Here is an 18,194-nt window from a genome sequence, read left to right on the forward strand (position 1 = left end):
TTTTTAAAATAAAATTTTCCTGCACTAGGTAAATGAGCTTCTTGATCAAACACTTTTACTGGCAGTTGTCAAAGACCAAAGCAAGATGGCTCCAGCCACCCTCAGACCCAAGTCCTGCCACTCTTCCCCCCTACACTCACCCTAACTGTTCAATTTGTCTTCTGCTGATGGATCATGCTAAAATTAGAATTCTCATAAGGGGTGGCTCCTCATGAACCTGCAGAAGTGACTACATGGCTCTTGACAGCTTTACACCAGCAGTACTTTTTAAAAAATAATTTTCCCATGTGCTTACTGAGCATTAGTTAAGTAACGATGTTAATCTGTCAGCTGAGGGATCTGAACAGAAAGTCCGATTTCTTTTTGTCTATGTGTAATCTTTTAAAATATAAGATCCTATTTTTAAAATGACTCATTAAAAAAAAAAGCCAACCCAAAAGAACCCACCACATATTGACCTTTTAAAACCACTGTATGCCAGACCATCTTAAGAGATTTGGCACTGACGTTTTTTTCATAATGGAAGATTCATTAAGGTCAGTTAAAAATTTGCTGCAATAAATACAGAAGAATTAAGAGCTCATCAGCATTACCACAGCGTAATGTTCAGCGGATTGAATTATGTACTTAGAAAGATGAATCTGTGGCAATTGGCAAGCTTCAAGAGGAAAGCTGCATGGGAGCACGGACACGTGCATGCACATGTATGAGAGAAATGGCAGAGGAAATGAGGGGGGAGAAAAAGGAATTTTAAAAAGCAAACCATTATTTTCTAACCCAGTAATATTTAGAGAAGACATAATAAATACGTGCTTGTGCTCTTGCTCAGTGCCTTGTAATCAACGTTTCTGGTGGCAAACGCCGTGGTGTGACTAAGTATCTGTCCTGCTCTCCTCCCTGTGTGGGTGGACGCTGTCTTTTGAGCCATATTTTGTGTAAACAACAGTATTGATCATGATTGATGACGAGCCTGAGAGGGTCAGCCCTTTGCCTGCCCCCTGGAGTAATTGGGCTGCAGTTTGTTAAACAGTAAGAGAAAAGATATTAAAAATGAAGAAATGCACTAAGTGGGTGTGAGCTGTGTTCCCAGCTGCTCACAACATCTATTCAGTAATACAGGGAGCATCAATCTAATTCTCCACACAGGGTAGGAGCATAGCAAGTCAAAAGCCTTTAACAGGCAGGCCTCGCCAGGAAGATACAATGTTCAATTTAAGGAAAGATTGAAAAACATCAGTCTTCCCTTAAAACAATTTGTACAGAATAAATTTGGCACTTGCCAGCTATTCCCACAGAGAGAAACTGATAATAGGACAGAGAAAATCATGTAACATGATTTAGGATTCCCAGGATGGGATTACTTGTAATAAAACAGGAGGGAGGCGGGAGAAGGAAGAACTGACAGTAAGCTTCATGTTAATTCAGAATGCTCTCAAACCCCTGGAAATTCAGGGCTGAGGGTACTGGACACCTCTCAGCATCAAGATTCAGTCTGAATGCAGGTTCAGCACAGTTGCAGATACTGGCTCTGAGTGTCTCAGCTGGAGCTGCTGGGTGTAAGTTCTGTTGAAAACCTGTCCCCTAGGGCTTGTGTATCCTACAAAATAATCCTCTGATGAAAACTGGTGTCAGGTGCTGAACTAGTGCCTCACGTATCCTCCCTTTTCTCTTTCCTTCTGGCAAAACCATTTACAGGACATGTTCAGCTGAATCTATGCTGACTTCCCATATTAGTAATAATAAAAAAAAAATCTCTGAAGCTTTAAACTAGATTCTGCTATAGGTCACCAAGGGCAACCCTTATATACCACCTGCCCCAGACATCTTTGGGGGATCTGAGCTGTATTATGCATGGAGATAGTGATGCTGGAAGGCATTTAACTGGCAAAGGCAGCATGGTGCTCTAATAAAGCCTTTTACCAAAGATCTGCTGGTTAGAGTACAGAGAGGAAGCTACCCTCAGAACTAAAGGTAATGAATTCATTTAGAAGATCTCATTGGTGTGGGCCTGTAACAAGTTCCAAAGTCCCACAGAGCAGGAAGACAAAACTTCTCTTTTACAAGTTGCATGTCATTACCGGTCCTCTCGCAAGCGCAGAACTCAGAAAGAAAGGATGAAATTTAGTTTTCTCACCTTAAAATCATTAGTGTCCACTGGATTTAAAGTCTCTGCCCTCAGATCAGCTGTGCTCTGTGTGGCTGAGGAGCTGAATCCTATTGTGCCTTACAATAAAAAAACTTAATCTATATTCTTTGAGAGCTCTATTGTAACTAAAATATATTGCTCTTATTCTAATTTTAGTATGGTTTTAGTAGGTGAGATAGAGGTTTCCAGAAACAGGTTTTCTCACCAAAACAATATTCTACATACACTAAATGACATTTACACATTGCTGAAAAAAAAATCCTAAAGTCTTTTTAATACCATAAAATAAGTTTTCTTCCTTTGATTTTGTTCTTTAGATTGCAGTGTTTTAAATAAACAGCTATGAAGTTGTCATTTTCTCAAGGCTAACGATGATGTGGGAAAACAGAGTAGAAAGCATCCTTGGGGTGATGTGTAGCTCTTAATGGTGTATTTCCATTCTCCCACACAGTGGGCATTGGTGATATTTTAATTACTGTCCTATGGAAGGCACACTGAAAAGAAAATGAGTCCTCATGGAATATGTTGGAGCTCTTGTTGTGGTTAGAATGGGAGCTTCAGACAAAGTTTCTTAGAAAAAACCTGCTGTTGTGTCATGAGGTGCAATCTTCTTGCTTTCTAAACTCCTCAGAATACTGCTGGATCCAACATTAGCCCCAGTCTTGGTCAACAGTTTGTCTAGAGGACTATATAGATGTAATTAAACCTTTATACAACTTTGTCCTGCAAGATTAAGTATGGAAATGTAAATATGCATATAAAATGCATGATTTATTTTCTATGTCATAAAGACTAAAAGACTGTGATCAGAATTATTTACTGTGTAGTATAGACTGCACTATATTAGCAGCTATACCTAATTTTTAAAGCAAGATTTAAACAATTATATTGGTCAAATAATTATTAATTGGAAATTGAAGTTACTCATCCAATGACTGTGGACAAATGTCTTTCACTCAGCCTAAAGGAGCAACCTTGAGGGTTGTCCACATGTGGGAGGAATCTCCACATGCACTCCTAGAGGCAGGTGTCTTACAAGTGCCTGCCCTTAAAAAGTGAGACACCTCATTGTATGAACTGCTTGTCTGTCAGTCATAGGGTTCCAGACTAGCTCTATCAGCTCAGCAGCTTTAGATAAGTTATCAGTTCTATCGTTTGTTGGCTCCTTTGACAAGAACTCTACCACATCCTTGCCAGTGCCAGTGTCTGCCAGGAACCATCCATCTTCACATCCTCAGGATGTTTAAGATTGGGATTGATGGATCAGGCTGGTCTCAGCATTCTTCACCACCAAACTGTGTGACCACACCCCTTCTCCATCTGTTGCTGATAACTTTTGGAGATAATGTCAAGTCTGAACTGCTTTGCTCCTGCTTTTGGCAGTGCAACCTGAAGAGTACCTTTATGTACATAGTGCATGTAATGCTGAATCTAACACTGTACAAAATGTTCTTTAGCCAGAAGAGCTCCCCTGTCCTAACTGCCCCCAGCTCCTGACTGACACACTGCTGATACACCCTGTCCCACAGAGTCAGCTGCTTGATAAATCTGTGGATGAAGTTGGTTGTGTGTTAAGTCCTTAAGGAAGGAGCTGTGTTTGTTCAACTCTTACATGCTGACCTTTGTAGTCAACTTCATCAACAAGTCACTTGTAACTCTGAGTACACAAAATGCAGATCTTATTTGAGCTCAGAATCTGCAAGCTACTTGTAAAGTTTATTGGGACTAAATCTTAAGCTACCTAAAGCCAAACTCAGCTTTATGCTCTTTGACCTCTTTGTTATTTATAGAAATGCTAGAGTCTGGCCAGATGGTGTCCACAGAACCAAGTAGCTTCTGTGTTCCTGAGCTGAAGTGTCTGATGGAAATGAGGAAGAGCCAGCTCCATCCTACCTGTGTTGTGCACCCATTAGAGCTCCTGTAGCCCTCCTTTCCACGCAGCTCCTCCTGCACAGGACTTAGAGTTGTTGCACCTCTCCCTGCATGCTGTGGGAACTTCCACAAGCCTCCTGTACAGGAGCCTTTTTTCCTGTCTGAATAAAATATGGATGGGGCATCACTTGTGAAGACATTTGCCTTTAGGTCCTATTTCATAAAAAAATAGGAGGAGGAGGGTCCATTCTTTACATTAATGCTGCTATTTAAGGCTTCCTGGAACACAAGAAATCTGCTCTTCTGAAGCTGAGATGAGGGAAAGGAGCATATGTGCTGTGATCATTTGTATTTATAGACAGACATTTCATTACTGGTACCTGGAGCATTAAGTTCTCCTTCAAGGCATACTCAACCTCAAGGTAAGAACAAGAGGTCCCACTAGAATTAATGCAACTCAGCCTCAAACCCAGCTGTGAGTATAGACTCGGAGCCTGAAATAAGAGTTTGGATCTAAGTTTGACATGTACATTTATTTTTCACTAGCTTTAAAATCTGCCTATGTATTGATATAATGACTTTCAATATGGGATCCTTGGACAACCTTTCTCTAGAGCCTGTGAAAGGAATAAAGACCATATATCCAGCACCTTATTTATATGCAGTACATCAATCTGCAAGTGTGACAGCTTCAGTGAATGCTTAGATCAATAAAGCATGAAAGCAACAAAAATTAGTTCACTTAATAATGAAAAAAATGCTAGTTTACAAGGAAAAAATTATAAACTTAAAGATCTCCTTTAGGGTTATCATCCCTGTTCCATAAGTAAGGCAGATTTGTAGTGCTTTCAGGAGAGATTTAGAATATCTAATGGTCAAGTTCCATTTACTCTTGGTCAATGTGTTTTACAGTGTGCTGAAATACATACAATTTTATCATGCTTTTTGCTTTCTTTTGCCTAATACACTGAGATGAACTAGCAAAGCAGACTCCATTTGGATGCATTAGTCACACAGTAAGGTAATCAGATAGTTAGAAATGTCATCATAAACTTGCCTCAGTAGAGTAACTTTACTTTTTTCCCAGCAATGCCCCTTTTGGAATGAAACCTCTAGTCAGGAGGAGAAGGGTGATTAACAAGTTGTTTTGTTTTGTTTTTTAATATGATGTAATTACTGCCTGGTTCAGATTACTAAAATGATGATGATGATGATAGTAGTAATATAATTAAAGAAAAGTAATTAGTCTGAAGTAAACAAACCTAGCCTGTTCTCTGCTGCCTCCCTTCCCCTAAAATAACCAGCCAGATCTAGTCCTTGGAGAGAGGTTGCTACTCCAGGCAAAGGCAAAGTAGAAAAGTGATGTGACCTCTGTTTTCCCGTGCTCAGTTCTCCCGGAATTTGTCTGCAGGCAGGAGCAGGGCTGGAGCCTCCCTCCCTGCCCTGGTGGGTGCCCCACCGGTGTCCCCAGCAGTGAGGCTGGTGGGACAGAGGTGGCACCAGTGTGGGGGGCTTAGGAAATGACTGCAGGAGGCACCGAGAGCAGAACAAGGAGCTGCTGCCCAGGGACTGTCTGAAGTTTAAGGCCTATGCAAAGACCCTTTGTGCTTTTAATGAATGAGCCAGGCTCTACATTTGTGTTCAGCCAGTAATTAGCAAAAGAGTGGGTTATGAAATGTTCCCTGGCACAATTGCCAAGGCCTACTCTGATGTCTGGAAAGGTTTTAGAGACAAGATTAATGAGCTAAATGTGCTGTAAGATCACAGAGAAGCTAAAAACTTAGGGCAGGTACTGGTTAATTACTCTCAGTGGAATATGGTGTGGATGACAATGATAATGGCAGTCTGAATGGGCTGACAAATCTTGCTACTAGGCAGAGAAAATTATGATAAATGTCTGCATAAAGACTTGAGTTGAAACTCTTGCCAACTTCTCATTGCAAGTGCATTCTCAAGAGGTCCAAGAATTCAGAGGCTTCTTGCCCAGTTACTCTATGCTGAACTTGTTCTTTGTTTTTAATTTCATATTTGAACAATTTTTTGTCTTTCTGTGGCTTCTTTTGATGATGGAACGGCTGTGAAGTACAGTAGTTCCTTTGTAGTGAAGAGTATTTAAGCACAAAATGTGTGAAACTTCTCTTTCTGTTTGTTGCAAGTATGAGTTCACGTGAATAAATTTTGTGATGTTTCTGTATTTTGATTTGAGGTGTGGAGGCTTAGATTTAATAGTGAGGAGTTGTTAAGATGAATTTGTGCAGGGAGGTGTGTGCTGCAGCCTGAGCAGGGAGCAGCCACACATGCCAGGGAGCTCAGCAGCACAGCCACCACTGGGGCTGCTTTGCAAGCCCCCAACAGGCAGCCAAACCAGAATCCAGAATCTCACCCAAGCCCTGACTATTGGTGCCCTAGGTAGAGGTGTTACAGCATCCTCCTCCATTCAGTGAACATTAGTCAGCATACAGTTTCCTGGCAAATATTGATTACTGTGTACTGCAGAATTTTTTGTTAAGATTATCTAGGTCTCACAGATACTGTGGGTGTGATAAAAGACCTGAGCTTTGAAATTGGATGTGAATGCACCAAGGAAAAGATGGATGTATCCTAAGAGGATTGTGACTTAAAGGGATGAAGTTATCCTTGTTATATCCTATTCTTTATATGACTAGAGCTGCAAAGCAAAGGATAGTATTTTTTAAAATGTTGAAGTGACTTGAGACTCCTCATTTGATTCTCACAAATGGCTTTAGCTACTCTTGTCCTTACGTGCTTCAGCCTTCCAACTATGATGAAGTTTAAAGGGAGTAAGCAGTGGAAATAAAGCTGTGATAAAAGCCACCACTCCAGCTAAAGCTGCTCTTATCCTTTTCAAGTCCTGGCAATACTAATGCCAACCTAAATGTGCTAGGTGTGGTAAAACAGGGAGCTGATTTCACTCCTTCTCAGGGCAGAGTGTGACAATCATCCCTTTATACTTTGTGTTATGGAATCAACCAGGTGCTTCTCTCTTCTGTCTGTGCTGTAGGTCAGGTGCAGATTTGATTTCACTGCTAAGAAACTCTTATTATTCAGATAAACTCATTTATCAATTTGAAATGTTTTTAAAAGCATTACAACCTCCCCTTTAGTTTTACTGGGAGGAGACATTGAAGAAGGCAGGAGGATGGAGGGTTGCTGTTCCTTAGGGCCTGGTACAGAGAGCTCAGCTGCAGTGCTGGTGGCTGCTCCTTTCCCCACACGCTTTCCTGAATGAGAAGAGCAGGGTGAGTCCTGCCCTAGAGCCAGCAGTTACTGCCTGCCAAAGCACGCCTGCAGCCGCTGTTTGTATGAAATAGGTTGGCAAACAAGGCCATTTGTATAATAAACATGATTAATTTCAAATGCTATTATCTTAGTCCCTCTCCTTCTAATCTCCTGATCCTCCTGGAGAAAGATCGAACACATTTGATGTTACTTCATGCTGTTGTTTTCTAAAGCTCCTGCTTTCCCTGTGAAGATGGCTGAAGATTGTTTTATCATCCCTGAGACAGCAACCATTCAGTTTCCCTTACCCTCTGTTCCCCTACATAATGTAATTTAAACTACACTGGCATTCCCAAAAGGGTGAAGCTTGAGTTTTTACTGAGATTTTAATTCAAAGCAAACACAGAGCTAAGCCATGAGCTGATGTTGTTAAGTATGGTATAAAATGAAAAAATGTCATTTCTTTGCCTCTCCTTCCATTTAGAAACACCAAAATGCTTTTATTTCAGCAATAAATGCCATTTTAAGAATTATTAAGATTTTATATGTTGTGTTTGGCAAAGAGGATTAATTATTCTTCCTGCTTAATTTCTATTCAGGCAATCAAATGGCATTAAGCTAGTTTGCTCTTCACTGTTTCATTTAAAAGGAAAAAGAGGGATTTCTGTTTTTCACATACAATGCCTGGATGATTCATATTAACACAATTTGAAGCAATGTAAAAATAAGACATTTCAGTCAGGATTTTTGTTCCCTTAAAACCTGGTTTCTGTTTCCTTTATACCTGGCTCTTACACACCAACCTTTTTCAGTATCTCCCAGTACATTTATTTAACAAAAAGGGTCTTTTGAAAGTAGTTCTAGAGCTGTGGTCACTTTATTCAAGAGAATAGGATGGGTGCTTTCAGGATGTTTGCTGACACTGGAACTTCAGCTGTCAAGGAGGCCAAAGGCAAAGGGAATTCCAGCTCTCTTTCTGCTCATGAGTGTGATCCAGGCTGAGGGGCCTTAGAAGGGCAACACATGGAAATCTGTATTTATTTTGATGTTATGATGTTGGGAGGGCTTGAGGGGAAGGGTGAGAAAAATAAAGAGATTTTAAGTTCTTTCTGCAGGGACAGGCGAGCCTGATTTCATGGAAATTAAAGTCAGTGAGAGCTTGAAGCCTTTACTCTACAGACTGTATTTTTTTAAGTGTTTGCTGAGAAGGTTCCACACAGAAGGATATCCAGTAATCTGCCTAGTTAGCTCCAAGGACCTGTTAGATCTGAAAAATGGGTTCTCTTACGGTTTCCTTGCCTTCCTGATCATTGGTAGTCACTAGGGCAGCAGCACAGTCCATTTTGGTGTCCTAGATGAAACACATAAAACCACATCAAAACAGAAACCTGCAAAATCATATCAAAAGAGGAAATAAACTGGTCAAGAAAGAGTGCAAAGAAAACAAACAAACAAAAAAAAATTGAAAGTTGTGGCAAAATCTGTAGCACTTGTACCTCTTCTCCTCTTGGGGATCATTGCAGAAACCTCTGGGCAGCACCAGACCCCTTGTGTGGGCAGCCAGAGGGTGCAGAGAGGAGCCTGATGCCCCCCATACTCCAAGGGCTGCTCTTTTCTGGTCCCACTTCCTCAAGACAAGGGCTGCTCTCATCCCTGCCAAGGCTCACCATGCCAGGATCTCCTTCCCAGGATGGGCACCTCAAGGAGAAGCATTTCTAGGGCTGCCCAAGCTGAAGAGAAACATGCCCCGGGCTCTTCCTGCAGGGACTGCGCCCTGGGGTGTTTTCTTCTTGTCTAAACAAACATCACTCAGGATTAAAGAACTGTTTGGTCTCTCAGTATAGGGAAACAGGACAGATAGAGGTTATTTTAGCTCATCCAGTTCATTTGTGCTTGTGAAATTTAGTCCCTTTAACAGGTTCTGGTAGTTTAATCTGTTCCTTATCCCACTGATCTTCCAAATAGAAAAATGCTAACAATATATCTTACTTGAGCCTTTCAAGTGATCCTTGTGAAACACTTTCATTTGCAGTGTAATGAGAACTATCAGGTATTATTGTTAAGGGCTGCTTCAGTCCTAGCTGGATACCAATTCACCTCTCGAGCTTGAAGAATAGTGTATTTCACTCCATATCATTTGTTCATATACGAAGAACAGACTTTGAAATAGTCTTTTTTTCATCTCCTTTTTTGTTTAGTTGGAAGGATTGACACTAGAAAAGCTCATTTCATGAAATAAGTAGTTCTTGAAGTGATGGGTAACAAAGGGGTATGCTTTAAAGTGAACAGCAACACAATTCTGTAGTTATCCAGCCTGTGACATTAGGTCTATTCACAAAGTGCTGGAAAGGCTGGAGTCAAACTCCCATGCAATCTCTCGGAGGCAGGCTGTGCTCACTCCAGCATACCTGCCAAATAAATGTGAGGCATTCAGCAAAGAAACTATCTATCACTTCACCTTTTCTTCTCACTTTCTGTCCCTTTAATTTGGTTAAAATTATTTTTATCATGTACGCTGGTCAGAATGCATTGATGGCTGAATAGAGGGCAACAATGTTTCCTCTCTTTTGTGTCTTAGGAAACTGTCTCAGAAATCCAGAAAGATGGTTTCTTCCAAGAGGAGGCTTTCTAGGGTGAGCCAGGATAGTTCACAAGGTACCTGATTTTGGCCTTAACGTTAATTACGATACTAATTTGAGTGAGCAAGTTGTCAAGCTCTCCTGATTGCAATTACTTCATCCTTTAGTTTTGGTTGGTTGTTTTGTTTTGTCCAGTGTTTTAACAATAAGTCACATCTCTTGCGTCTTTTATGCTTATCTCCTTGCTTTGCAAGCAAATGTTTTTGCTCACCCAAAGAACAACTGTGGCATCTCAAGTCAACATTGCTGCCCTGTAATCCTCCTCTAGCTAACACTGCCACAAAAAACAAGTGATGAGAGCCAGGCTGGCAAAGTTGTCATGGTGAAAAGGGGACAAAAATTAAGGCTGCCCTTCCCTGGCAGAATCCCAGCTGGAATGCAGCACTACAAACACCATCTGCTTTCTCCTGCAAATAAGCCCTTACAGAGTGCAGTGGGCCTGCCTGGTGGAGGAGGAGGGAAATTCTGCCCCTGTTTATCACAACCCCTGTGGATTTGGACCCAGCCTTTGCTCATAAGTGCAAATTATTATTAACTCTACAGCATGTAAGTGAGTCTAGAACTTGAGCTTGGTTAGCACCCTCTCTATCTGTGACCATTCAATGACATCATGGAATAAGGAAGGTTGGAAAATACCTCTAAAATAACCAAGTCCAACTGTTGACCAAACACCACTCTGTATCACCAAATCTTTTCTTTTCTTTTTTTTTGTGAACTTGTACATTTTATTCTTAAACCAATAATCTCAGCTGTTTACTAAACATTTTGAAAATCTTGAACGCATAAACCACAATCAAAGAAAAAACCCAAACCAGCAGAACACTAAATGCTCCCCCCTCAAAAAAAATCCCAAAACTGAGCAAAAAGAAGCCCTTCCCCTTCCTTCCAAAAAAAAACACAAATAGAAAAGATCACCACTTCACAAACAAAAAAGTCCCTCCAAAGTTTTATAGTAAGGGTTTTGGAAATGTAAGAAACTGTCCTAGGACTATAGTTAGTGTATAAAAAAACAGTTTCAATGTCTCAGCTGCTGAAATTTCTGAAAATTTCATTGCAGTAATATCTTCTAAATCTTAAAATTATGTCTGTAAGTGACCACTGGTTCTTGAAAGTTTCCTGTATTTATGTTTGTAGGAACAAATACTTTCAGAGGTTAAAGCAAGTTTGGATGTCACTTTAGGAAGCACGTCTATGAGCACTGCTAGTGTTCCCACTTGGGCTGAGTAAAGCTGAGCAGCTCACTGTAATATGCTTGTTAAAAACAAAATTGTCAGTGTTACTGGTGCACTACTTCTTGAAATTTATTTAAGTAGTTGATGAAATGGAACCTGTGACATTTCAGTAAAGTATCTGGAACTGCTCGAGCAGTAGCTGCTTTCTCTTTGATGCTCACGTTTAAGGCTTCACTGTCCTGGGTCCTGCCATGCTCAGTCTCTGTCCTGGAGAGACACTGAATGTCCCACTCCATTTAATAGCTAGATAATTTCTCTTTTGCCTATCACTGAAATAACTGGGTATTTTGGTTAAGAAATTATACATTTTGTCTTATTATCCACTCAAGTTCCCTCTCCTTCTTTTTTTTCCAATTATATATTGAAGAAACATCCCTTTTCTAAGTAATTTAGTCGGTGACTGGGGATTCTCAAGCCTTTCTCTGATTTCCAAAAATCATTTAAAGTGCTGCCACTTGTGTAGGGAATGAATGCATATCTCTCCTGCCTTGTATTCTTCCCAGCCTGAGAACAGGCTCTGCTCTTTTGTCCCTTCTAATCTCAGGCTATCAGGAAAGCTTCTATTACTTCAAGGCTGATATGATTGGAAGTATCTTGGTTTAATCCCATTTCCCTAAAGACTTAAGGGATTTTTCTTCTTGAATCTGAAAAATTATCATTCTTTGAAAATAATTTGTCCTTAAAGCCTGGCTAAAAATTCTGCCCTGTTTCTCATCTTTAAAGTTAATGGATAGAAAGTCTCATTTGGCAAAAAATACTAAGCCCCAAATTGCTGTTTCATTAAGTTCTAATTCAATTATTGTGATTGCTATTAAAATTTGAGGAAAGACAGAAGATTTATCAAAAATTAAAAGAAAATCTTTATATCCAGACTGTAATATTCTGGGTGATAGAAGCAGAGATTAAAGATGTGTGAATAAAAATGTTATTGACATCAACAAAAACCCAAAGGTCAAATAGGTCATGAGTAATAGATAATCATAGATTATCACAAAACTAATTATTATTGCTTATTGCTTCAGATTAATCTTGGATAAGTGTTACTCTCTCTTACTATTGAATACTGTATATTATTAGCTAAAAGTTAATTGCCATCTCTATGGAAGTAATTCAACATATACCTACATTCATATTAAATTACCCAGCTCTTGTTCTTTAAATTCAGTCTCTTTTGTAAATCAAGTTCAACCTATTCCTTAAAGTGCTTTGCACCTGCTTTCTCTTATTATTTTTCTTGGCATATGGAAGTCCTTTTAAAATTTCATGTATGCATTTATATCAGGTTCTGTTATTCTTCAGGGCTGTATAATTTAACAACATTTATTTTTTATCAACATTTTAAAATGTATTTTGACATCTTACTCTTTGGTATAATTGCCTATTTAATTCTATACAACATTTAAAAACCACTGCATGTTGTAAACTGTCCCATGAAGGTTTCTTTATGCGTTACATCTCTCTCTTTATTCGAGCTCACATGTCCTAGATTGATGTAGTTTTCCCACTCTGAGTTTCAACAGGACCTGCACCATTTACCCAGGCTGCACAACACCACTGCCGAGAGAAACCAAACCAAGGGGCTGATTCTTCTCAAGCACTGCTGCGTGCTTTGCAGAGTCAATGAGAGCTAAACCAAGTCTGCACTCCTGATTCAGAGCACAAACTTTGATACCTGGCTGCAAATGAAGGGCCCATGCAGAGCCCTTGTGCCGCAGCAGCAGCCGCAGCGCTTCCTGCCCCTGTGCAGCTCCTCACCTGCCCTGCTCACACCTGGGCTGCCATTCCCACTCTCATGAGCTCACTCCTACCGTGCACATTTTAGAAGCGGGACTTAGATGGATTTCAAAGCTAATAATGCTTCAAAGGGTAATGTCTTGGAGGGGAAAAAAAAAATCCATGGAATCTTTGTGGGATTATTTTAAAAGTTTATTTTTACCACTGTGTTTTCTTGGTGTCTAATGACAGAGATTAGGAGAGAGAACAGAATGGTCCCTCATGAAATAGAGGATTGAGGTTTTTTTAAAAGACAGTTTCCTATTTTAAAATTACCAAAAATGCAGAAATGAAGTTAAGACAAAACTTTCAATAAGAAGAAATATTTATTTTGGCAGTACTGAATTTCCAAGAAAAAAGTTTTCTCTGCCTCTGTGTTGCACAGAGTGCAGTAATAGAATTTTATATTCCCTAGCAAAAGTAGAATTATTAACTGTGTATCTGGTTTAGACAATTATAATTTTGCAGTTATATTATCAGATTCTTCTGAAGGGTTTTTTGTTTGGTTTTTTTTACATGCCTGATAAGTACCAACATAAATATTTGATCACATACTAAAACTTTTTTAAAAAAGAATAAGATTGCTCATACATTCTGCTGTTTACCACTTTTTAAATGATCTATGTCCTACCACAGTCCCCACTGCGTAAATTATTCTGTCTAAAAGGAGCCTTCATGAAAACAGTCTGCACCTTGCTGGATGTCATTTTCCTAATACTAAAGTCCTGCCAGGAAATGCTGCTTCCACTTCTCATGGTAGACGGCATCTGTTACAGATTTTTATGTAGATCTAGATTAGGAACCACAGCCAACTTCCATGATGTTTGAGGGATTTGGTTTTGTGATAGTGGATTTTCAGACTGTGGTCTGAACCAGTAACATTCTGAGAACCTGCAGGTTTTGGAATGTAGTGTTTATGAGAATAAGGAAATTGCATTTTCTGTACATTTTTAGGTTCATCAAAACGCTGCTAAGAGCACCACCAGCTGGTGCTGGTGGTCAAGCACAGAGCATGGCACGGCAGCAGCCTCAGATCCACCCCACCAGCTTCTCACCGACTCATGGAGCTGTTGCCACAACATTGTCTCATTCTCCAAATTCAGACAGGGAAATTTAATTTCAGCCTTCTCTCGAGCAAAGAAGGCATCTGATATCCTATTTCCATCCAGTCACATGCAGCTGGTGGCTCAGCCCCTATGGGAATGTTTCCTTCACAAGCTTCCTCCATTAGGCTCCTTTCCTTGTGGCTCGCTTTGTCCTTACCAGTCTTTCCAAGTATAAGCTGGCTCCAAACACAGTAAGCGCTTTACAGTTGCATAGACTTCTATCCCCCAAAAGTTCCTGGGTTTCCCAGGCACCTGCTGTAATTCAATCTGTCTTGGTGGCAACCACAACTGTCATGAACAAAATGTTATTTGGCAGGCAGGGGCAAACAGGTGTCCTGTAGCATGAAGATGCACGTGTTCCTGCTCTCTCGTAGCCCTCTGTGCCTGAATAAATCAGTGCTCCATGAAGCATAAGGCTGGAATCAGAGCAGTGGTGTGGAACGGCAAGGCACTGGCATTCAGACAGTATTAGCAAGGCTAGACAGTAAATATGGGAAATAACAACAAGGAGCAATAATATCTCTTTTGTAGCCCTGACTGGGAAAGAAGGTTGCATGTCCTCACCTCGAGTGATGGAAAAGCCACAGAGAACGTGAACAAACCAACATTCATGTGTGTGGGAGGGCAACACTGCGTGAGACAGAACTGAATCCTCTACTTCATTACAAGGCAATGAACCTCGTTCAGTTCACACTGAGATTTTGGCTCTGGTTACTCTACTGGCAACAGAGTTGTGCACAAGCTACAGGCAGCTTCATGGAAATAGCAGGAAGGCCCCCAAATGTATGAATTAGAGTTATCCAGATGGGGCATTACACAGGCTGCATGAGCATCTGATGATCAAGGCAGGACATAATGATTCATATCTTGGAGCTATTCCTGGAATTACCGTGGGAAAGCTCAATAGTGTGGTCCTGTGACCCACAAGGCTCTGGAGAGGTGTTAAAAAAAAATCAGGAAATTTCATGGAAGTGAAAAAAACCTCAAGTTACTTTTGCAGGAAAGCACCTGTGAAAACAGGCAGGACTTTAAAGCAAGACTTGTTCCTGCTAATACTACTATTTTGTCAACATCTTAAAAGGAATATTTAGCACCCTGACCTTAAGACATGGCACATGTGTCAGCAACAGCCAGTTCTGAGATTTCAGGCTCTGCTACCTTGCTGTGCAGGATACTAAGTCACAGGAAAATTCTGGTGCTGAGCAGAAATATGTGTTTACAAAACAAGCTGCCATGGGGATGTGCAATGAACATAGCTGTAAAAAAGTTAAGGCAAAGATGAACACCTTTCTTATATGTGAAACTCACAATCTCCAATGGAAATGATTAATGATTAATGGGAAATGAGGGAACAAAAAGTCACTGGGAAAGATTAAACTCCTGCAAGTTCATGTAGGTAATCATAGGGTCACTCCCTTGAAATTGTAGACCCTGGATGTGGTCCCATGGCTTTAAGAACACAGCCCAAAAGGAATAATGTGCATGTGTAGAGAGGAACATTGAACGCTGTGCTCCAAAATTGGGCAGAGATGGTCAATTATTGGCAGATTTCTTTTTTCTAAGAGACCTACTTTATTTGTAGCAAAATGGATTTCACTATAAAACAATATTGCCATTTAGTGCTCTATACTGGACAAAATGCATTCCAGTGTAATCTGCTCTATAACTATTATAATATAGATATTTCTACAGGTATGGAATGACTGCATGGTTAATAATTTCTGAAAAGTAAAGGAATTAATAATTAGGGAGGTAACATTGCTATAAAATTGCCCCCAGTTGGGGTATCTTCAAACTGTAGGCAGAAGCAGCTCTGAGGGAGTCAGACAGTGACAGTGTTATCAACTCCAGTGCTGCAGCTCCGCACTAGGGATGCAGCTGTCCCACAGATCTGGCCGGTGAGACTGCTTTGGAGTGATGTTCTGTGGAGAAAGGAAGGGGTGCACCAACAGCCCAAGCACTCAAGGGCAAACTCAAGGACTGACTGCCTGTAGCCAGATGGCACTTCTGTCTCAAACCCACTGCACAGGTTGCTGGTGCATGTGCTTAAGTCAAGGCTGGTGTTTCTTAGTAAAAGCCAGTATGTGATATCCTTTTTTATGTTTAAGAACCCACAATCATTGTCCAACTTTGCTGACAATTAGACACCAAGAGAAGAATTTATATCAACTTCAACACCATAACTCAGCTTCTCTCTGGCTGTTTTCATGTGAGCAGAACCTCCTGCAGAAGCAATGCTGCTTGCTGTGCTTTGCAGGCTGGCCACAAACTTGTCACTGCTGGGCACCTGTGCCCGGTGGCATGGGGCCAGACAACTTGGGAGCAGGCACTGCTCCATCCTGACAGATGGGGATTAATGTCCCCCAGGCTCAACATGTTCTGGCCCTATATTCCATGAATCAAATATTTGGGACAAGATTCTCTGATGGGGAGGTCTTAGCTCTAGTCCACAGTGAGATTTGCTGCTTCTTTTAGTAGATTGTGCTGTCACTAATTTGGTCCTATACTAGTTTTCAAAAAAAATTGTGTTTTTTGGAGAAGTCTGACTGCCTTGCAAGTTGGTAACGCAAGGCAGTAGGGCAGCAAAGCGGACAGGGAGGTCTTACATGTATTTTGGGACCCAGGGGAGGAAATTCTCCAGCTGATGGGAGAGGAACTTCTTGGAGGTCACAGCCCCCAGGGTGCTCAGGGCATGCCCCTGTTTGCTGATGTCAGCTCTGAAGTGGGGAATTAGGACAGGTCGCCCAGTCAATACCAGGCCAAGTGACAGACAGGCAGAGTATGAGCCAGAGGTACAGCTTTTGTAGAGAAAGGATCAGTAGCTGGACACACATTCATATTTGTTTACTACTTTGATATAGTCTTCTGTCAGAACAAGACCAGGTGTGCTGAGACTCATCATCAAGGCTGTAGAAAGGTGTGCAAGGTTTATTAAGTGATAAAAAAATAAATACAGTCAGGAATAGGACAAATGGAAATTAGAGCGAATTGGTTCATCTGCTAGAGTATAGTGCAAAGCATAAATGAGAGTGCTAAAATACCAGTGCACAACAGATATTAGCTAACCATACGGCACTTGTTATGATTCTAAAATATTCTTGGTACGTGAGCTCTACTTGTATTAGAGAAATATTCTTTTAAAAAAATGTTTGCTTTATTTTAGCTCTGCTACTTTTTTGACATAGCATTGGCAGTCACCTTTCAATCTTTTGCCATCAAGAAACATATGCCTTAAAATATGGATTTCAGGGATCTTGGAAATCATGCTGCTGACCACTAGTAGTAGTACATCTGGATTTTAATACAGTAAACATTAGCAATGGACTGGTAACTGCTAAACTTGGCACATTCTAACTATAGAGGTCACAGAGTAGAAATGAAATTGTTTTCTTTTGAAGGAACCTGGATATTGGATATTTTCTCAAGATATATTATCTGTCAGCAGCTTACAAACGTTTCATGAGAACTGAGCTATATAATACACTGTGTGTCATCTTAGAAAATTCATACAGAGCCACTACTGAGTTCCTACATAGAACATGGCACTCAGAAGCTGCTCAATTTTTAGGTAAATAATGGATGGATAATGTTGCTCAGTGTACACAAAAAACCCTCAGTTTCCTGCAAAATCCACTCTGAAATCCAGGCTACCATTTTCCATTTTGTCTGGCCTTCCCCTCCAGGCCCAGTGTTTCTTTTGCTTCTGCTATGCACCTGAGTGCAATGTTCAAAAATCAAAGCAGTTCTTGTAGTTTTGTAGCATTTCTGCTCATTCAGCTTACTCTTTATAATTTCTGTCACAGTAGGAAATAACAATAACATCACTCTCAAGTAGTCTGTTCTTAGTAGACTCGTAGCACAGTTTTCACTTTAACAGCTCAGTCCTACAGGAGCAAAACCAAATGTTTTTTTTACAATGTTTGTGTCTGCAGTATGAGATTCTAGGTCTTAGGATGGAGTTACAGCTAATGAAAATCTAATACAGACTTCTACTTATCACTGTCATGTGTATATAATTATCAAAATTCGAAAGAGTTAGAGATTTAAATGGCTGCAGGAATCTGGAGAAATGTTAGTTATTGCATCTTTTTTCTCTTGCGTAAAGAGGAGACAGACACATTTCTTCTGACCTAGCTTGTCAATCATTTGAAAGTCTCCAGGAAAGGAAAAAGGTTAGTATTGCCTT

The 18,194-nt window shown here is 40.4% G+C and overlaps 1 long non-coding RNA gene across 1 annotated transcript in view; it reads left to right on the forward strand.

The window, feature by feature from the left end:
* The window catches only part of LOC111931788 (uncharacterized), a 79,798-nt gene extending 66,405 nt beyond the window's left edge, over positions 1–13,393 (forward strand). Inside the window, exons 3-4 of the long non-coding RNA XR_015289363.1 lie at positions 9,837–9,913; positions 12,650–13,393. This is a non-coding gene — a long non-coding RNA (uncharacterized LOC111931788). The remainder of the gene's footprint in view (positions 1–9,836; positions 9,914–12,649) is intronic.
* The last annotated feature ends 4,801 nt before the right edge of the window (positions 13,394–18,194 follow it).

Source organism: Cyanistes caeruleus, chromosome 7 (genome assembly GCF_971803275.1).
Source record: "Cyanistes caeruleus chromosome 7, bCyaCae1.hap1.1, whole genome shotgun sequence".
Lineage (NCBI taxonomy): Eukaryota > Metazoa > Chordata > Aves > Passeriformes > Paridae > Cyanistes > Cyanistes caeruleus.